Source organism: Puma concolor, chromosome B2 (assembly GCF_028749965.1).
Source record: "Puma concolor isolate L17-30 chromosome B2, mPumCon1.1.hap2, whole genome shotgun sequence".
NCBI lineage: Eukaryota > Metazoa > Chordata > Mammalia > Carnivora > Felidae > Puma > Puma concolor.
This window is the reverse complement of record NC_141671.1, coordinates 61,545,880-61,569,063: the sequence shown is the minus strand read 5'-3', so window position 1 is coordinate 61,569,063 and position 23,184 is coordinate 61,545,880. Positions and strand designations below refer to the sequence as shown.

Sequence of the window (23,184 nt, the reverse complement as noted above, 5' to 3'; positions counted from 1 at the left end):
GAAAATCAAACATTTTATAAGTAATCAGATAGAGGTGCTAGCTAGGAGCTTAAGAGCAGGGAAGGCAAAGCCATACCAGGAACACCTATGGATGTCAGTTAAATTACTATGGTTTTGGAGGTCCATCTGGCTGACTGGTCTCCTTGAGGGAAGTACCATATCGGGGCATAGGTTTTGGTCTCTGCTGTAGGCAGTTTTGATATTCAGCTACAACAATAATAGAGTTGAGTAGGGCCCAAATCATAGGGCCTTTGGGTAGTCTATGTCCCTATTAACCTTGGTTACTCCAATCCTGCTGTCATTATGCCAGTACTGAAGACTGATAAGAAAAGCTGGCTGGTAAAGTCCTTCTGTTTTCATGGTAGTTTTGTGCCTCTTCCGTATATATAACATACAATATAAAGATCATCAAAGTTTGTGAAGCCTATCCATGTGCCTTTTCTCCAGATTTCTTTGTCTCTAGCATTACAGGCTGCTTCCAACAGTCCAATAAACCAACCAAATATTCATGAGTTTGGAAGTATGTATCCTTAGATCTGGGCCACCTCTTTTTAAACAAAAAATTGATGACAAGGAAAATGACCTAAAGATCTGACCACTGGGAGGATTATGTCTAGCCATTTCCCTTCAGTGCCGCACATATATGGACTATAGTGTTTGTTTGCAATCACTGAGTCAAACCATCTCCTAACCAAGGGTAACATATATCCTCCTCAATCCATTGGTCATAAAAGATACCTACCTCCTTATCTGGCCATAAGTGTGAGCTAGGGGAAAGTCAGAACATTCTCACTTTCGTTCCTGGGCTTGTATCTTAAGATGGGTTGCTGCTGGGTAGTAGATTTGGTGGGTTTAATAGAATTCAAGCCATGAAAGATTTCCAGTTGCATATTCACCTAATGTCACATAGGTGTTTTTCCTCTCCCCAAATTCAGTAGCACTCCAGTAACTGTTTGTGACTAGGTATAATGCAAATAATTTAGGTCTGCTGCATGGACCCTTTCTTGCTCCTAGAGTCGCTCAAAGCTGGCAGCCTCTATATCACTTAAAAAAAAAATGTGTTGAATCTATATTCCCAAGTGTGGAATTGCCATTGTAATCTTGCTGCTATAATTTGGCACTCATTACATTAATTACACTCCAACTCCATTGCTTTTAATAATTAAGCATTAGCATGAGCCCTGTGATATTTTGGGAACCTTTCATTCCCATTGCTATCTGGAACCCCAGATAGCATCATCTACTCTCAGCTCTGACTTGCTGAGAAAACCCAACACCGAGTTTCTCTGCGATGCTTTGCTTCTTTCTCCAGTACAGTGCCTACTGCTTTGATAAAGTCAAACCACTCTCAGAATCCAGGGAACATGGTCAGTTGGTGAGTGTTCAGACCTTAGTTAAAATATCCACCCTTTTCTCTGAATCTTTTGATCTTTTCTTTCATGTTTACCAAGGTACTTCTCTCATTTCTACATAGTGGCAGTCACCACATTTTCCAGGCTTCCAAAAATCATTCTAGTAATGTGTAAGCAGTTTCTTGGGGGGTCTTAACATGGTAGTAATGCCTCTATCTAGGATAGTAATCCCAGATCAATAAACTCTTCTTGCTATAACTTTATATTCTGCTGCCTCATGATCCAGCACCTCAGAATCCAGTCCACTGCATACTCTCCAGGCTGCTGTTGGTACATATTGATTAGTTCCTAAAATTCTTTTGAAATATAGTTTCTTTTATATCTTTAAAAAAACTAAGTTTATTTACTTTGAGAGAGATAGAGAGAGTGTGAGCAGAGAGGGAGAGAGAATCCCAAGCAGGATTCACACTGTCAGTGCAGAGCCTGATGCAGGGCTCTATCCCATGAACCTTGAGATTATAACCAGAGATGAAATGAAGATTCAGGCTCTTAACCTACTGATCCACCCAGGCACCCTTTGTTTCTTTTCTCTCTCAACAGGTCCAGCATTTCTCTAGGAAGATGGGAAGTGTTGTCATCTGCCAACACTCTCAGCAGTTGGGGGATGTATGCCTGGGTAGAGGATCTATGTGGTACATCATGGCCAATTAACTCTAGTTATTCTGATGTCCTGGAGGTGAAATAGGAGCAGATTGTGAATGGAGTGCTCATCTCTTGCAAGTTAGGGGCTATGGTAACATTTCCTTCAAGAAGGGGAGTACAAGGCTTTAAGAGAAAATGGTGTGCACTCTTTCCCACCTGGAGAGCTCACAAGGATACAGGAATTTAAGGTTTTCCAGTGTCCCCACACCATTTCTGAGGGTGTCATTCTTTCTCAATCAGGGTCTTAATCTCTGTGTAACCAACTTGCTGTAGTTGAGAATTCCCCCTCCTCTGGAGCTCTGTTATCCTTATAATTAAGTTCCTAGCCTTCAATTTTTTCTGCCCTCTGGCCACAGAAGACGAGACTCTTACATGTTGCCAAAAGAGACGTCTTGTTTTCAGATTTAGCTTTAATTTCACACCCTAAGCCTTTCATTTTCTTTCTCCTTTGACCCAGCAACAGCCAACCAATTCCATAGTCCTACAATAAAGACTTCCTCCTAACTTCTCAAATGACTGTGGTATTGCTCCCACCAATGCATTATCTTTGACTAGTTTCCTATCAGGATCACCACAGGGATAATAACCACCTACCAACAATTTTGATCTTTTTATTGCCAGTCAGACATTAGATGATTAACTTCAAAAATCTAATTTTAGAGTCTACTTCTTTGGACTACTTCTGACATCAATTATCTTGGGTCAAGTTTCCAGGGATTAAACTCTGAGATACAGATTAGTATGCAGGAAATTATTAGGGGCACCCTAGTAATCATCACCCATGGGAAAATGAAGGAACTATGATTAGGCAGAAAGAGGAATTAAACTGTGAAACAGTCATAGCACAAAAATCTTAGTTGACCTTCAGGGAAATCTGGAGCTGTGCCCGCCCTTTGGAATTGTCCAACACTGAAGAAATGTAGCTGGGCCTCTATATTCTTCCACATGGACTGGCCTCTATATTTCTGCCAAAGAATACAGGCTGAACATGGGGTACAGGGTGATATTGGCTGCTACATTGGGATACAGCTTCATTTGGCTGAGGCAAATTTTGGAAGCTCATTTGATAGTGGTCATCTGCCAACACTCTTGGCAGTTGGGGGACGTATGCTTGGGTAGAGGATCTATGTGGTACATCATAGCTTCCATCCTAATATTCTAGCATTCTTATTTAGATTATTCATCATGTGCAATATATTGTCTTTTTCTTATGCACGCACATGCACACACACACACACACACACACAAAGACATGTACATGCATACACACTCACACACATTGGCCTTGACTATGCCCTAAAAACACCATATAACAGAATATCTCAGACTACCTATTTCTTCATCTCTATGCTCCTAATTTCAGGACTTATTTTACTCTGTTAGGTTCCTGATACTTCCTGCTAACACAATCTCCATTTCTGGCACAATTAAAAAGGCCTAGCTCAATATGATCTTAGATTGTAAGGATATTTAAGTAAACCCATGAACTGTTTTATTCACAATTTTATAATGACATTTTTATAAATACTCTTTTATCCCTTAATGATTTCTCATTCCAAAATTAGAAAAATGGAATGTTTATATAGAATTTAAGAAAATATTAAAGCTGAAAACAAGAATATTTAGTACATAAAAGATTTTCTTGGGCTTATCAGGATTTCAGAGCCTCAGAATGTATGTGCCTTCAAAGAGTTACAACAAATCCTTCCTGTTTTATTAAAGACATTTGCATGAACAGAAGACATTGTTTTTAACAGTTCACAAGCTTCTGCTGTTTTTATAGTATCTGAAGGCTGTATCATCTTTTAATGTCAATGCAGTTGGTTGCCATAGAAATTATAATGATGTCACTCACTATTTAAGTCTAGAAATAAACAGCAGGAACAGATGGGCATTTAAGAATGAAGGGCAGAGTTTTAATGCAAATGATCTCGAAAACAAACAAAAAAAAGGCATGTTAAAAATCACATGCAAAAATAAAGCTACCTTGTGCAACATTAAACATTAGGATGTTTCTCCATAATTAGCTATCTGGGTTGCTGGACTGAGATCAGGGTGTAAGAGCAGAAGGAGCAGGAAAGACATCAGAGCAAAGACTGAAACAGAATCCTGTGTAAACAGGGTTAAGACTGGATCATAGTCACAATACACGGATACAAATGCCCAGTAATCCCCACCAGGATGGGACTGAGACAGACTGAAGAGAAATGTGAATTTAGTGTCACAGACGTTAGGGCGGGTGTGATGACAGCTAAAAAACAAAACTAAACTAAAACAAAAGCAAAAACAACAAAATAGTAATATGTATGAGAACACATAGAAACATGTTTGCCATTCAAATCCAGGAAATCAAAGAAGTACATGTATCTAGGTCTAAAAAGCAACTAGAATTGTTTTAAATAGGCATTATTCTACAATTGTCGCACCATTTACTTAGAGAAGATGTACAGCTAGGTCTATTATTATTATTTTTTTTTTATTTTTAATGTGTATTTATTTTTGAGAGACAGAGAGACAGAGCATAGGCGGGAGGAACAGAGAGAGAGGGAGACACAGAATCTGAAGCAGGCTCCAGGCTCTGAGATGTGAGCACAGAGTCCAATGCGGGACTCGAAGTCACAAACCATGAGATCATGACCTGAGCCAAAGTCAGACACTTAACTCCCTGAGCCACCCAGGTGCCCCTAAATCTATTATTATATTCTTTGTCAAAAAATTCTCACCCTGACGTATAATATTGACAAATTACTCAAAATATAACTGTGGGCACCAGTATATAGGAGGTCACACTAAAATCAAACTGGGTAAGTCAGCCAAAAAAAAAAAAAAAAAAGAAAAAGAAAAAGAATACCTTTTCGATACATTGTTTTTAAAATATAGATTAAGGATTGTAAAAAGTCTAAAGATGTTTTCATCTTCAAGTCTTTGTTCTGTTTAGTTCTGTTTATCCGGCTAGAAAATTTTATTCAATGGTCACTAATTATACAATTAGAAAATAAGAACTGAGGGAAAAAGAAAAAACAACTACCTGCTTAAGAGACACATTGAGTTAATTCAAAGTGGAAATCTCCATGAAAATGCAATACAAAAGTTATTTGGAAGACTATTTAAAAACAATTTTACCCTGCACTGATTTTCATTACCTGATCTTTTAAAGTTTGTACTCATGTTTTTTCAGCAGAGGCCATCTGAGTCCTAAGCCTATGGCAACAAGCATCTCTGACAGGTAATCACAGAATGGGGGTGGTTAAGTGTCCTCGGAGTAAACTTGGTCACCATTGTAGCTTTGTTTCTGGTGGTGAATATTACCCCTTCCATTTATTCTTAACAGATGATACGTTTGTGTAAGGAGTGACACACACATACAGCCTGACTGCCATATTGAGGTGTGGGTTTCTAAGAAAAGCTCAGGAATATGAACTCTCAAAATGAGTTGGGTATTTTGAGTTCACCTCTCCTTAATGATTTCAAAGTGTTTTTGTATTACAAAATTAAAAACATGTTAAAGATTTTCTTAGAGACTGAATATTTGTGTTTGCCCAAAATTCATATGTTGAAACCCTATTCACCAATGTGATGGTATTAAGAAATAAGCCTTTATTAGGAGATAATCGGGATTAGATGAGATGAGGGCTGAGTCCTCATGAATGGTCTTAGTGTCCTGAGAAAACAAAAATTGGAATAAAAGTACAGTATTTACTTCCTGATACATAAAATGTCTCCTAATATCTCTTATGTGAAACTAAAGGGCTATGTTTAGATTAATAATTTTTATTTTTTCCTTGATTATGATCTGATGAGGTGAATTCGAGGGTAATTTTCACATTATTGAAAGATGCAAGTTAATTTATAGGTGGCTAGTGTACATACTAAAAGCTATTAAAACGTAGGCACTGAGCATCTGGCACCTAATTTTGCTGATAATACAGTAAGACTGAATATAGGTAAATCATTAGACAATGATATTCAAAATACTGGAATGAGATTTTGAATATTATAATTCTTTAGTTTTCTCTTTTGAACATTTGTCAAAAAGAGATATCCATCTGTCTGAAAAGGTGTAACATCCATTCTTACCCTTTTCCAAATAAAAGGTCAGGTCTAATCTCTTGCTGACTTTCTTTCTTTTTTTTTTTTTTTTTTTCCACGTTTATTTATTTTTGGGACAGAGACAGACAGAGCATGAACGGGGGAGGGGCAGAGAGAGAGGGAAACACAGAATCGGAAACAGGCTCCAGGCTCTGAGCCATCAGCCCAGAGCCGACGTGGGGCTCGAACTCACGGACCGCGAGATCGTGACCTGGCTGAAGTCGGACGCTTAACCGACTGAGCCACCCAGGCGCCCTCTCTTGCTGACTTTCAATGCCATCCATAAATTGCCCTCACCCTACCAAAATACACAATTTTTATTTTTAAATTCACAAATACATTGGTTGATTGATTCATAAACTATTAAAAAATCAGCTTAGGTTGTTTTGCATAGTTTTTGTCCTTATTTTACATTTCATTAGATATTGTGTGATACACTTACTTCTTCGTTTTTGAAATAAGAATTTTCTTCCTTCACTTAAAATCTCTCTTCCTGCCTTGCCTCTCCTTGGCTTCCAATCTACTCTTAGTAGAAAAGGTAGATTACAATTACACTTTCCAGTTCCTAATATCTCATTCACTCTTCCTCCATTTACATTTTTGATAATGACCTGCCACAGACACTACACTTCCCTAGATCTCCAATGGTTCTTCTAAGGATAAATTGATGAGATACCTCAGAGACTGTGATGTACTTTATATTTGTTTCTGTGACATTATTCTGCACTTCTGACATTTTAAAATTCTCTTCCCTTGGATTCTAAGCAAAAAGTTTAGTTTTCTTCCAACTCCTCTTCTCACTATTTCTCAGTTTCTCTTCTCTGTTTTTCAGGCTCTTTCTCCTGACCTTCCCACAAAATGAGAGTCTTTTTCAGGTTCCATCTTTAAAGATGGCTCTACAGACCCACACACTTGTTACCCTCCTAAACTTTCCTTGGCTTTGTCACTCATATCATCATGTTCAGCTAACACAGAGAGGCTAATGACACCAAGTCATTCCCTTGTTCACTCATGTCAGGGAGTTTCCCTTAGGTGCCTCATACATATCTGTTATTATATAGGCTTACATTCAACTCTCACTCCCCTATTAGCCCCCTCCCCCATACCATCTTCTGTTCTCCTAGCTCTTGCATCAGTTGTCTAGCCAGTCATACCTGAATCATGGAAATCACCTGAGACCGCCATTCTCTAGTGGATGAGACATCATTCCCTTTCCCTCATTGCTCTTTATCTGATTGGTCAAAAAAGCACTGCTACTGTATTTTCTAAAATTTTCTTCATGCTGTTTCTTCTTTTCCATCCCATCATTGCCTATTTCTCCCTTTCCATGTCCATATATTTTATATTTCTAAAAAGCAGTCTGATCTCATTTTAGTCTAATTACTAAAGCTTTAAAGTGTCATAAAAGACCCTTTCCAGTTTCACATCATGTACTTAAGTTTGTTTCACTATATCATGCTCATTCACATCTTCTTGTCTCTGCATATTTTTTCCCTCAGAATATGTCAGTTGCTGACATATCTTTGATCTTAGCTAGTATGTGTCCCTATGAAATTTACTTATTCTGTAAGATTCACATAAACAGATTTTTTGAAAGAAAAATACTCCATTTTCCCCACTATCCAGTGTGACTAGATCATATGTTCCCCTCTTTGCCCAGTTAAATCCATACTATTATTTGATAGGTTTGTCATATTCATATCTATTCATTTATTTTTCTGTGAACTTCATGGAGGCAGGCATTGTGCACCTTACAGCTGTGTCCTAACTTGAAGGACTTGCAAACAGGTTGAATAATGAATGAATGAGTAAAGCTCAGAAATTATGGATAATGAAAGAATACAAGTATTTTATTGTATGATTTGGATCTGTTCATCTTACTCATAGGTCTTTTAAATGGGCTAGAAATACATGTGTAAACACATGGTAGATATACTTTTAATCTAAGCACTGCATTCAACCTACTACCAAGATAATTATACTTATTTCTTGCCTCCTATACCCATCTGCCATGCACACATCCTTTCACTTATCTCTCAAACTTGAATGTATCTCTTTTCTACTTCCTTTTGTTCATCTCATATCCTCTGTACTATCCACCTGTACACATTTTTAGCTGCATGTAAAAAAAAAATTCTGCCTTTGAAGAGTTTATGAACTCATGACACAAAGGACTGTATGTAATGACTTAGATTTATTAATCTATAAAAATATATCTGAAATGAGATGCCATGTGGGGTTGAGTGATTTAGCCAAGAATCCTCAGTGTGCTACAATGTTTGGGGGATATAAAAGTCCCATTAATTATTTAGGAAAATTATATAATAGATGTAAGATTTATAGTATGCCAACAGATGTTAGATCATGGAAATTTGGAATCTTGAGAAAGGAATGGTCAAAAGATTTATTGAGCATTCGTTATCATCCATGATATTTTTCTATGAGTAGCCTTACCTCAAACACTGAATAGAATTCATATACTTGGGAGTAACAGACATCTAAGACCAAGTCTCTGTGCCAATTCAAGTATGGTAATTGTTCCCAGGAGAGTAAGTATAGCCTTTGATACAGGAGCCAATTTTACCTATCCTATAATGTGTACTGAGGCATTTGGGGATGGTAATAACTATAAATCAGAGGATAGAAAACTTGTAGACAACACTAGTCATTGTGAATTTTCTTTCAGAGAATAATCAACTCTTTGGGATTATCTGTTCATTCCTACAGTCCCACTCTCATCCCATATATATTATAAAAATCATCATTTTAAGAATCTTTGTAGTTGGGAAAGTGGATTGGATGGATTCCAAAATGTGTTGATGGAAAAGAGATATTAGCATTCTCAGAATTGAATAGCTGAGAAACAAAAAGATGTGTAAATTAGTTTACTGGCAAATTAAATAACTTTTAATTAAGTTTTTTTTCCAGGTTAAAAAGTTGTAACAGCAGACTTGAATATCAAATGTAATGTACCAGTATTAATAAACGCTAACACACACGTGCATGTGTGCACATACAGTAAGCATGAAATAAAACAGGTAATAAAAAACAGGAAGAGCAAAAACCAGCTACATATATAGATATCTATTAGATGGGTCAACCAAGCCATGAGTTAGTTCTTTCAAAAGAGAAACACACTGCTAACAGTCTGGTGGTGTTGGCCAAGAAAAAAAAAAATGATGTAGCACAAACAATGAACAGACTGATTTGAAAAGTGGAAATCACTTCGTAACTAATAAAATTAACAAGATAATTAAAATAAATTATGAATAATAGGAAAATAAATAGGCAAATTACTAGAAACAATATACTGTGCTAATGACTATTAGCTAATCTTCCTAATCAGTCCTTCTTTTTGGACAAACAGCTAAATCAGATATGCAGTGTGGAAGGGCTATGTGACTGAATCCCAGTAAATCAACCATGATGAAAGTATTTCATTTCCAGGTTGATCTCATAGTTTCAGTCCTCAACCATTTATGGTTTCACAGAATCTCGCTCCATACACTATTGGTAGCAAAGCCATAGGAAAAGAGGCCTGGGTCCATGAAATCAATTATTGGAAGAGAACCACCTGAAAACTAATGACTTCCATTCACAATTTTACACAAACATGAAATTTACTTGTATTTTATTAAGATGTTGAGATTCTGATATTTAATTCTTAAACAGCTATTATACATCAACGATGCACTTTAATATATTTTAATTATATTATTACCAAAAACTTTTTGTGAAGTAAATAGCATGCCTGAACAGAACAGTAGGAAATTATTGCATGCAGAAGACAAAAAATTGAGAAAAAAAACTCCAAAATCACTTTTCTTTACTAGTAAATTCCACCGAACACTCAAGAAAAAATTTATAATAGTACATAAAAAACTAGAGAGAATAAAATACATATTATACTCTCCAATTTGTTCTATGAGGCCAGGAAAACTTTGATAAAATAATATCCAATATGAATACTACCCGCTAAGAAAATTATAGTCTAATATCATTTGTGAACATAAATATAACACCTTTAAAAAACAAATATACCTTACTGGTAAACTAAAAATGAAAGTCAATTTAGATAAAATTATAAAGATATCTACTAGAAATTTGCAGTGACCATCATATTTAATGGTGAGCTATTAAATGAGTTGAGGGCGTGTTAATTAACTTAATTGTGGTAATCTTTTCACAATGTGGACATATATTAAATCATCATTTTGTACTCAATCAATCAGTGAATCAATACTTCCCCTCCGAAATTGAGAAGAAGGTAAAGAGATTCACTAAAATTACATTTTCTTCAGAACTAAGTCAGAAGTTTTAGTACAAAAGAAAAAGAAAAGGTATATATCTATAATGATCGTAAAGGAAGGTAATATGATGTTGCTTATAGAAAACTCAGAGGACCAAAAGATGAATTTTGAAGAATTACTAACAGTTTATCAAATTTATCAACATAAATAAATATACCCAATGTTTCATTTCCACATATCAACTAAAACAGAAAAAGAGTCATTGAATAAATAAAATAGCACCTGACAAGGAATGTTTAGGAATAAATATAAAAAATGTACTCAAGGCATATATGAAAAATTTATAACACTGATTCAGTTTATTTTATTGAAAGAAATTACAAAAGACCTAAATATTTCATTGAAAGGCATTAAAGAGCCTTAAATAAATGAAGTTTATATCATAGTCATAGATGATTATGTCTCAGTGTTGTAAAAATTGTCAACTATCCCTATATTGTTCTACACATGTAATATTCAAAGTCCCAATAAGATTTTTGAAATCTCTAAAAATTGACTTTAAGAGTTAAAAGAAAAATATAATGGCTTTATATAGTCAAGATAAGAACAATAAGAAGGAAAGATTTTCATTATCAACATTTATAATAGAGCTATAGTAAATAAGTCACTTTAGTATTGGTGCATGTCTAAAAATAGAGAAATGGAACTAAAATATAAATATAATCATTATAAATGTTACTTGGTAAGTTATTTATAACAAGATGGATATTCAATAAAGTGGAAAACAATGCTTTTTTTCCATGAGTGGTGTTGGAAACAGGATATCGGTGTATAAAATATGAAACATGGATCCCTACCTCTACTATATTAAAATATTAAGTGTAGATAGATTATAAAACTAAGTGAAAAAGCAAATTAAATAAATAAGTAAATTACTATAAAGTGAGACTGTGAAAATATAATCCTTGAGAATATTTTCATAACCACAAAGTATAAAGATATTTTTATAATGTATAAATTTTATTGATCATTAAGGAAAATAGAACAGTGAAAATTAATTTAAGAAATTGTGTCTATTGAAAGGTACCTTTAAGAACATGAGAAAATAAGGCAGAAAATATAAGCTAATATTTATAATTCTTCTAGGCATCAAGGGACTTATATATAGAAAATACAAAAAGGAGGAGATAGACATTGCAAAAATAAAATAAGAAGAAGAAATGAGACAGTTTGTTAAAATATTTATTCAAATTGCCAATAAGTATACTAAAACATGCTTAAATTCATAGATAATAAAAAAAAATGATTAGAAACTATGCCTACTAGAATGTCTAAAATTACTTCTGACTGTATCAATTGTGGGCAAAATGTGGAGCTACAAGAACTCTAATGATATCATAACTGATAAAAATATTTTCGGAAATAAATTATTTCTTAGTAATATACCTTATAATAAAGATGTAATATACACAGCAGTGAGTTATGTGAACATATTCATGAAAACTATATATAAGAATATTTAAAGCTACTTTGTAATAGCTCATAACTAGAAACAATCCAAATATCCTTGAACACTAGAATGAAAGAGTAAACGGCAGTGCAGTCAAATAATGGAATATTATACAAAAGAGAAAAGGAATGTGCTAGTGCTATAGTCAACAAACATGAATCTATAAAACATAATGATATGAAATATAAATAAGGCATAAAAGAATACTTGTTATATGGTTTCATTTATAGAAGCGTTCACATTCAGGCAACAGAAAATAATTTACATTTTAAGATGGAATGCATTTTCAGTTGAAAAACTAAGAAGACAAACAAGGAAGCAAGCATTTATTTTTGGGTAAGTGCAAAAGAACAACTTGATGAATCTAGATAATCCATAAATAATCCATAATATAAATCTCAGAAATGTAGAAGCTGTGAAAAGAGTTGGTGTGGTCAATCACATCATTTTAGTGTAGAACTAGTCTGGATGATGGTGGAAATTCAGTTTTTTTTTGTTTTATAAACAGAATATAAGAGCATGAATCTTAAAAATATAAAATAATAACATACCTAAGAGAAGTGGCATAAAATAGAAGTAGTAAGTATTTGGTGATACTTTTCTCATTTCTTAAAAATAGATAACTCTATTTTTAATTTTTGAGGAAGTGGCAACCTATTTTTCAGAGAGGCTGCTCCAATTAAAAACAGAATTACTATATGATCCAGTAATTCCACTATTGGGTCTTTCTTTACTCAAAGTAAATGAAAACACTAATTCAAAAAGATATAGACATCCCTATGCATATCTCAGCATTATTTATAATAGCCAAATTAAGAAGCAACCCAAGTGTCCATAAGAGATGAATGGATAAAGAATGTGACATATATCAGCTATAATACTGCTCAGTATTATAATAATTATACGTAATGTTATATATAATATACTAATATATAATCTATATAATGAAATAATAATATATTATAACTAATATATAATTATATATTATAAATGACAATAATTATAATTATGATTAAATATAATAATTACATATAATGAAATATTGTTGAGCCGTAAAAAAAATTAATCTTGCCATTTACAACAATATGGACAGATATAGAGAGTATAATGGTAAGTGAAATAAGTCAGTCAGAGAAAGACAAATACCGTATAATTTCACTCGTATGTGTAATTTTAGAAACGAAACAAGTGAGCAATTGAAGGAAAAAAAACCAAAATAATAGTAAACTCTTAAATACAGAGAACAAACTTGTGGTTAGTAGATAGGATGTGGGGAGGAGGGGGGGAAAGATAAAGGGGATTAAGACTACATTTATCTTGCTGAACACTGAGAAATGTATAGAATTGTTGAATCATATTATACACTTCACATTAATATAATACTGTTAATTATACTTGAATTAAAAACCAGTAGACATAAATGCTAATAAATATTGTAATTGGTATACAAAAAATCTATTAAACTTCGAAATACATAATACCATGAAGATAAACATAGAAGATAAAAAAGAAAAAATAAACGGCAAAGCAAAAAAAAAAAAAAAAGTGAAAGAGCAAGTAAAAACAAATGTGGTCATTCCTATAAAATATACAAATAAATATACATAGGATGAATATATCCAGTTAAATTTTAAAAATAGATTTAAAATATTTGTAATATTACAGACATATATAACACAGAGTAACTCAAAATGATGGAAATTAAATGTTCAGCCAAATATATGACAAATGCATGGGGAAAAAAACCAAAGTTTGATTTCAAAGCAAAAGCAATAGATAAAAAAAAGAAAGGGGATACTAAAATATTATGATCATGAATATACAGTAACCATAAAATTGAACATGAAAGCCTTTTAAGAAATAAATGGAGAAATAGAGTAAAATATAAGAGAGATAACAGATCAACTGGATAAATTTTTAAAGTGTATAGAGAACCTCATCATCAAAATAAGTCTGATCTAATAGATTAATTTAAACTCCGTATGAATTGAAAACAGAGGCTATTATTCTCTTTAAGAGTGCATGGAAATATTGTAAAAATTACCCATATGTTAGGACAAATAGAAAATGTCAATATTTACAGAAAATAACATCACATTCCCTTATGAAAATTAAAAAAAAATGTGTTTAATAGTAAAAAGAAAAAAAAAAAACAACCAATAAAATTCAAGAGAAATTTAAACACAAATTGCAGAATACAGATAATAACTGTAAAGAACAGGCTATTTCCCCCAACTATGGCAAAGGATGGCTAAAGATAGCTGTTTGGCTAATAATAGCTAAAGATATGTTTAAAGAGTTAAAAAGTCTTATATTCCTAAACCAGAAAAGGAAAATGCTGTGTATTGAATAAAAGTGACAGTAAATAATAATAAAATTAATGTAAGAAAAACAGAAAAATAATGTAATAAAAACTAATAAACTAGAAAAATAATAAAATGGTAAACTGTTTATTTTACAAAGAAATACCTAAATTGTTAAAAATGTAACACAGATACGCCACCAACTAACCTAATCAAGAAAAAAATACCCTCCATGTACCAAATTGAAAAAATTACAAATGAAAAAGAAAAAGTAAACACAAAGAGAAATTGGGTGAGTGAAGAGATGATAATTTGAAAGAAAACTGACATGTGAAAAGGCCAGTACATTTTCAATGCAATGCGTGATCTCTCTCTCACACACCCATCCCCACCCCCGCCACACACACACAACACAAGGCACAAGATATTTCAAGAGTAAATTAAAATATAATTTCTCAAAATAGATAATGCCAATTATCCATTTAAAATGTGCTACGGAACCTTCTATTAAAGCTGTAGTCTTAGACTAGCAGCTTTGGCCTCAGTAGGCAGCTTGCTTGATAGACCTGCTTAGACTCTTCAGTTTCAATACGACATCCTGGTAATTTGTATGCACGTGACTGTCTGAGAAGTCCTGTGTTAAAGCAGTGGTTCTCTGCGCTGTTTACACATGAGAATCCCCGGAAAAGTTGTATAACAAACAAACAAGCAAACAAGCAAGCAAAAAACAGGGTAATAGGTTCTCAAACCTAAGATTATGAAATCTCTATGGTGTAGCTCCCAGGCAACAATTTAAAAAAAAATATTGTTCTAGTTTGGAGAACCAGATTTTGGCATACATGTCAGGTATGAGTTGTGTATAAACATAAAATATTTTTGTTTTTGTTAATAAATGATATCAACATCATGTGCTACGACCATATGGCCTGATAGTTGTGGGGAAATTTTTAAGTTACCAATTAACATATCTCATCCTTTGTGATATGTGAATTTAGTATTATCTGGTGATTTTCTAATGTAATTCAATTACAAAAAATTTAGTCACTAGATCATTTTTGATTTCAATAGTAGAGTTTCCTTGTACCATGGGGTTATTTCCCTGCCTCTTTTTCCAGGCACAAAGTTCCCCTGAGTCTAACATTCAATTGTGGGAGGAAGGAGAAAAGAGGAAAGTTGGTGATAAGTTTATGAAGGTTACTAACTACCAACAGTTTTTGAAGAGTTTGGATCTTCCTTCTGAGACTGCCTGCTGGTGGCATCACCATGTTCCTGCATCCATAGCTCCCAGACACCCTTCTTGAGCTCTGTCCACCTTCCTGGTAGCCATTGCCTTTTTCTCTCCTCACCCCATAGCAGCAAGGCTGTTCCTTGGGCAGCTGTGAAGGGTGCTGGCAAGCAGGCTGGAGCCATGCCTACTTCAGCTATACTTTCCATAGCCCAGATACATGCCAGAACCCTGTCCATGCAAGCAGAGAGTGCAAGCTGTCCCCTGGCATCTCTTGCCCTGGCCTCCTTCACTTTGAGTTATGAAATTCTGGCAGTTCTCTAGACCAGGAAGTTTTGAATGGATACTAAAACAATCTATTTTAATGGGTCTCTATGGGAACATGAAACTCTGTGATAGAAACCATACCTTGCCGATGAATGTAGAAGGACATTATTAAAATCCGGAACTCTTGTCTCCCATGGAGAACCTATTTCCCTCATCTAATCACTTCTTTATATGGCAATGAGGCAGGGGACAGAGGTATTGCCACTCAGACTGTGCACTGCAATTCCTGCAGTGTGGTTTCTACTGTTTGAGTGGGCTTTGCTGGAATTTAGAAACTAAATTTTGTCAGTTAGCACCAGAGCAAGTAATCTCAGTCAAAAACAGGATTAATCATAAAACAAATAAAATACTAAGTTGTGATGTTGGAAGTTTTTCACAAGCATATATAATTTATATTACCCCATTGCCCATGAATCTTAATCTTTTAACAAGGTTATTCTAAGATCATGTTTAATATTTCTCCACCAAAAATATGCTAAACATACTTATGAGCAACACAAGCACATACCACTCCTGTTAAGTTTGTCTAAGCAAATTTGACCAAAGGAAAAGAAATAAACCTATATTTTGAAAACAAACAAACAACAATGTTAATATCAATAGGTGATACACCTGTAGAAAATTTAAAGATAATTTAAAACTGAAATATTATGGGCACAATATTAAAATTCAGTTAAGGGCACCTGGGTAGCTTTGTCAGTTAAGTATCAACCTCTTGATCTTGCCTCAGGTCCTAATCTCACTGTTCAGGGGTTCCAGCCCGACATGGGGACTCTGGGCTGACGGGCTCCCGAGAGCCTGCTTGGGATTCTCTCTCCTTGTCTCTCTGCCCCTCTCACATTCACTCTCTACCTCTCAAAATAAATAAATAAACTTAAAAATAAAATAAAATAAAATTCACTTAAATGGCTGGTTACAAAACTGTAAGTATGAGTACTATAGCCGCATAAAAGCAGCAAGTAGCTAGATAATAGAAGGTAAGAGTAGATAGCAATTTCGGTAGCCAAATAAATGAAAATAACATCAGCAAATTCATCAATAGAAATTATAAAAAGCTAATAGGAAGAAAAGGTTGTTTCTAAGGAGTGATCCAAAGAAGGACTTCATGAATGAAACCCAAACTTGTCTTGGATAGGAAAACACAAGTATATGAAGATGTCAAGTTAAAATATCATATAGATACTTTTGAAACTTGACTAAATTTTCCTAAATTTCATATTAGAGAACAAACATTCCGAGTGACCAAAAAATTTTGAACAAACAGCATACTTCCATATATTAACCATTTCAAATGTATAATAGTAAAATATATTTATATCTAACTATATATCATGACAGGAATACACATATCAATAGAAAATAGTAGAGCCTTTTGTTAAATGGCAAATGTGGTTCTTCATATTAGTAAGGAAATTATTAATTATAAAATGATTTTTTTAACAATTAGGTAGTCATGTAAAATAAAAAAGTTTACATTTTCCATTACACCAAGATAAAATACAGGTGAAATTCATATTTATATGTTTTTTAAAAAGTGGATACCATAAAAGTACTACAAAGGAATATGAGAATTTTAAAATACAATATATTGGAGTAGAGAAGGCTTTTATAAGCAAGATTTGAATTTTGGCAATCAAAATTTAAATAACAGATGACTACATTAATGTAAATTTTTATCTCTTAGCAAGAGTAAATTTTTCTGTAAACAAATTGAATTCTGGGACACCTGGGTGGCTCAGTCAGTTAGGCATAATACTCTTGATTTTGGCTCAGGTTATGATCTCGTAAGTCCTGAGACTGAGCCCTTCTTCTGGCTCTGTGCTGATACCACAAGGCCTGCTTGAGAGTTTCTCTCTCTCTCCCTCTCTTTCTGCCCCTTCCCGCTCATGTGTGCATGCAGGTACTCTCTCAAAATAAATAAATAAAATTAAAAAAATAAAATAAAATAAAAATTAGAGAAACCACATTTATAATAATGATCAAGGAATCAGTCCTACAATATACATATTGCTTTAATACGATGAGAAAATTTTAACAGAAGAAAAACAGTGAAAGTTATGAATAGGTACAGCAGAAGAAACAAATGAAAATATTTAAAATATGTGACCTCTAGCTTAAAAAAATACATTTACGTAGCAATCAATACTATGTCATTTTCAGAACTTAGCTTGTCAAAGACTTAGAACAAATTAATTAATATAAATTTTTGATAATGTGTGTGAAACTTTAATGTTACACATTATTATTAGGAACACAAACTATCAGGAAACTTTGTATCAATTATTTATCAATATAAAAATTCACATCTTTATTTTATCAATTCCATTTTATGAGGTATATGGTACCTACATGAAGATATACTCACAGACATGCAGAAATACTGATACATAAAATATTTTTAGAACTGGTTTAATAGAAAAAATTTAGAGCAAGAAAATATCTACACTTATACACCTGGAAAACCTGTTTCTGCAAAGAGAAAATAGTATGAATTTAATAGGAGATAGATAATGTAATTATTTCATGTTAGGATTAAATTGATCACTAATTCTGCCTTTATAACAGAAATGTTCTCATGTCTGTTTTATTTAATTACATTTCACTACTAGTTTTAAAGATATATTTTTCTTGGTCCTATCAGAATATTTTTATTTCAAAAACATCACCCAGGAATAGTCATAATAATTGTTCATAAAGAATCTCTTGGTCTTCACTCTGCCTTATTTACCCCAGTACCTAGATGGCCAATGAGGAAAATAGGCCTTAGACACGATGGGTAGAGAATATGTAGAAACTCTGACTAGTTTCATATTGTCCCAGGACTAGTTAGAGAATGAGTGAGAAGTCCATTTCTTTGTAATTTGTTAATACCACACATTATATAGGACCTTAGTAAACTAATATAAGCTTTTATTAAGTAAAAAGATTTTCGATAATGCATTTCTCATATATAGACATAGACAGTAATATAAAACTACACCCTACTTCAGATGTCTGAACACTCTAGGATGCTGAAGATGAGATGAGTTACTTTAAATATTGAATTTCTCCAATGATTCAAAGTTCACAGATTATCGCAATTCTTATAAAATGAACATTTGAAAGGTTGAGAAAATTACTGATGGCTCCTGGAAGACATTGTGGCATCCTAAAGGCCACTATCTATCTGACAACTGTGATCACCAGGCCACTTCTTGGCTGCACAGAATATACCACTGGGCCCTCTTGCCTGTTCTGCCAGCGATGAGAGTTAACACATTTTCAACAAATGCTGAACTCTAATTGGGTAGAACAAAGTCAGAGTCAGAGTGCAAGGGTTTTAATAAATTTGAAGGGCACATCAATTTACTGTTCTGCATATGGAGGGAAATTGCTAATCAAGGGATTTCCTGAATATTCACTAAAGAAAACTGCTGTTTATGTGTGGGCAGTGACATTATGTCACACCTACTGAGACACATGTCCCTAAAATGCCTCATGACCACCTCAAATTTTACAATTTTGAAGACAAAATGGTCCGAAAAGATCCTCATACCTTAAATGTGTAATAACTTTGGCCCACAGACCTGGAGCTGGATGTGGATTGCGGCTGAGACATATAAACTTTCTGCAACATTCGTTCTATCATAAGTCATAATAACTTCAAAATTCAGGTAGATAATGTATCTGATACTCTGGCTTCACAATTCCTTCACTTCCTCTCCTCCAGTGACCATCACCTCATCCCTTGCTTATTACCTACCCTTGTCAATATCAACAGCTGGCTACTATAATTTCAATGTCAACACTATTCTTTGGACACCACCTCCATCTTTCCAGCTGACTCATTTTAGTATCCCATCTCTAATAACTCTTAGACACCACTGGAATGTTTTATTCATTGATTCAGCTACATTTGTAATGTCTAGAGCCTCTGATGTCTTTACTCCTCCCTTAACACAGGCTAAATTCTATCTTCCATCATTGACCTACTCCCTTGTATACCATCTCAATTTCTCTACAACTCTCTCCTTTCATCATATGCACTTGATGCAACTACAATATTTAGTTTAACCTAAACCCTACCTATACCCCACTTGCAAACCCAATCCTGAACATGGCTGCCTGAAGGTTTTAATTTAAATTCATGACCATTCAACTCAGCAACTATTTCATGTACTCTCTCTTCTTAAATTACCAAGACCCACTCTCTAATTGCCAGTTAACTGGTAATCCTACTTTTAGTTTCCCACTGAGAAAATTGAAGGCATGAGAAGGGAAATTCTTGATCTCCTGAGTATATGAATCTCCTTGCGTGGGAAACACATACTCTGCCTTCTGGATGAATAGTTATTGGCATTACCTAAGGCCTTCTCTTTCACCTCTGTTTCAATTTTTTTTTTTTCAACGTTTATTTATTTTTGGGACAGAGAGAGACAGAGCATGAACGGGGGAGGGGCAGAGAGAGAGGGAGACACAGAATCGGAAACAGGCTCCAGGCTCCGAGCCATCAGCCCAGACCCTGACGCGGGGCTCAAACTCACCCAGACCCTGACGCGGGGCTCGAACTCACGGACCGCGAGATCGTGACCTGGCTGAAGTCGGACGCTTAACCGACTGCGCCACCCAGGCGCCCCTCTTTCACCTCTGTTTTAAATCTTTTCCCCTCCCCTCTAATGAAATCCCCTCAGTGACTGACATCAACTTTATGTTATTCATCAATTTAAAACAGTGGTTATAAACATAGGAAAATGCTATATAATTCTAATCTTTAAAAAAAAAAAAAAACACTTTTAATACCACCTTCACTTCCTGCCTCATTTTTCCTCACTATCCATCACAAAAATCCATAAGGGGGCTTCCATTAGGCCTTGGTTTAGGTGTAGGTCCAAGGATCCCTCTCCTCCACTCTCTTATGAATATCCTTCAATCTGCATTTTGACCACTGTGCCCAGACTCTAAGTACCTCCTATCATATCCCCTTTGCCCAATCCTGTGACCAATTGTTAGAACTGGAAATATTCCCATTGTCAGTATCATTTAGTATCTTTGATCACTTTATCTTTAACCAAAATAATACTTTCTATCCCGTGAGAGTTTTAGTATCTTATTTTGTGAGGCCTTCTCTGATCTCCAAGGCAAGAGGAGTCCCTGCCACTACATGCTTCCATAAAACGTCTTTTTTCATATTCTCTTGGTGTATCATTTGCATGCTGCATGAATTTCCTACCACCATCTTAAGAATAAAATCATGTCTGTTTATAGTACGGTAATTCCAATGCTTAACACACTGCTTACATACAGCAGTTTCTCAATAAATACGTTGAAATGAAGAAATGAATGCATATATATTTTATAAGATATATCCTGTTTATTTTCTCTTGTACTTCTGACACCCTATCAGTTTTATTCTGATAAAAGAGAATAAAGATCTCCAGAAATGTTTCATATATTGTGTCATCCCATGTCTAACCATGGCATTAAATAACAGAGGGATCCAAAATAATACCTAGTTACTTTGCTTATGGAGTAGGGATAAAAAGAGTAATACTAAAATAACATTTCAGGGTAGTATATGCTCTTGTATAGGTTAGGGGTTATAAATGTGTCAGACAGAAAATTTGAAATATTACTCAATAATTCTGTTTATAAAATAAATCTATATTGATTAGTTCAGCTAGTACTCACTTTGGTGATATTTCCATCAAGAGAAGATTGACATTAAGACACTATTATAATCTGTGATTCCAGATCTTCTTGTTCTTTCTTGAACAGCCAGGTCAAATTGAGAATCTGGGTTTTTACACATTCCTATGTCTGGTACTCTTTTTTTTTTTTTTTTTCCTATGTCTGGGACTATTTACACAGGTCTCTGTCTGATTTGTACTTTCATTTCCTTTGGTCTTTGCTCAAATAAAAATTATGTCCTCTCCCTAATAATTCCTTGCCAGCTTTATTTACTTCATAGTATTTATTATCAACTAACATACTGTGTATCTGACTCGTTTATTTTTTTCTTTGCCTCTTCTCTCCATTAGAGTGTAATCATAACATGCGCAAGGATTTCTGTTTCCTTTATTCACTGTGATATATATAGTGACTTAAAATCATCTGGCACAGAAAAGCACTCAATATATTCTGAATATATTCTGACTGGAATTAACGAGCTTATCTTCAAGTATCATTCCTCAAAAAGCAACACAACAGAGAAACCTGTTTAGGCCACTTTTTCCTCATAAATTAAGCTTATGCCAATTATAGTAACATTATATTAAGTTCACTTTCAGTTAGTTAAGGTTCATCTGCCTGGGGATGGTTGCATCCTCATCTCAAGGTAACTGTGAACTTAAAGGGGGTAACAGGTTTGCATGATTATCTTTATCCTTCTAGAAGTTTTTCACCTAAGTTTGTTCAGTTTAGGTTTGACTCCATCACTCAATGATTTTCCCTTTGATTCTTACCTGAACACAACTATCAATACGGCACTGTCTTTGATCTTTACCAAGCAAAAACATAATATTTGTGACAATTTTTTTTATTTATGACAATTCTTGCATGTGACTAGTATACTTTACTAAACTTGTAATAGAATACATTATTCCATTATTATCCATGTATTCCATTTTAATGGAATACTTTTCTGGAATACATCACAGAAATGCTAATAACCAATTATATAGTGATCATTCTTGCTCTTAAAAGTACCCCAACTGGAGTTCTCCTCAGGTGGGCATAGTGGACACCCAGGACTCCACAATGATGTCATCTGTACCAGTGAATGAGAAGAAGCTCCTGGATTTCAAACTAGGAGAGCTGTCAAGCTGGATACTGATGTGGAATTTTTCCCCGAAAGCCATTGCTGGAACATTTCAAAGAGGTTACTAGAGGTATTATGACAAGTATGTCAATGTGAAGAAAGGGGGCCTTGCTGGGATTTCTGTGGTGCTGGCATCTTATGGGCTTTTCAACTACTGTCATTCTTAAAAAGAACTCAAACATGAGCAGCTACACAAATACCACTGAAGAGGGCCAGTGCGGAGGCACATTCTGCATTTGTGACCTTGACCTTTGCTTGGCATCCTTGAATCCTTTCATATCCTAATTGAGAATTAACACTCACAAAAAGATGACTGGTACACAGGGAAAAAAATAGGACCCCAACTCATTTCTCTAACACAATTTCCAGGTCCTTGCCATATTGTCTCATCCTTCTCTAGCCCCTCTCTCGATGCTCTCTACCCTCTCCTTAATCCCAGACCCACATTTCTATTTATATATATTAAACAAAGCATTTTAAGGGTTTTAATTTTTTTTTGTCTTTAGTCAGTACAAACCCTCACATTTAGTTTCAGTAAAGTAGTTTATCAAGACACACTGTTAACAAAGTCACTTCTTACCCCAAGAGGAAATCTGGTAAACATCGTATTTACTCAGTATAAATTAAAAA

The 23,184-nt window shown here is 34.3% G+C and overlaps 1 pseudogene; it reads left to right on the top strand.

Moving 5' to 3' along the window:
• Positions 1–22,493: 22,493 nt before the first annotated feature.
• On the top strand, positions 22,494–22,760 carry LOC112862463 (ATP synthase F(0) complex subunit f, mitochondrial pseudogene; annotated as a pseudogene).
• Positions 22,761–23,184: the final 424 nt, after the last annotated feature.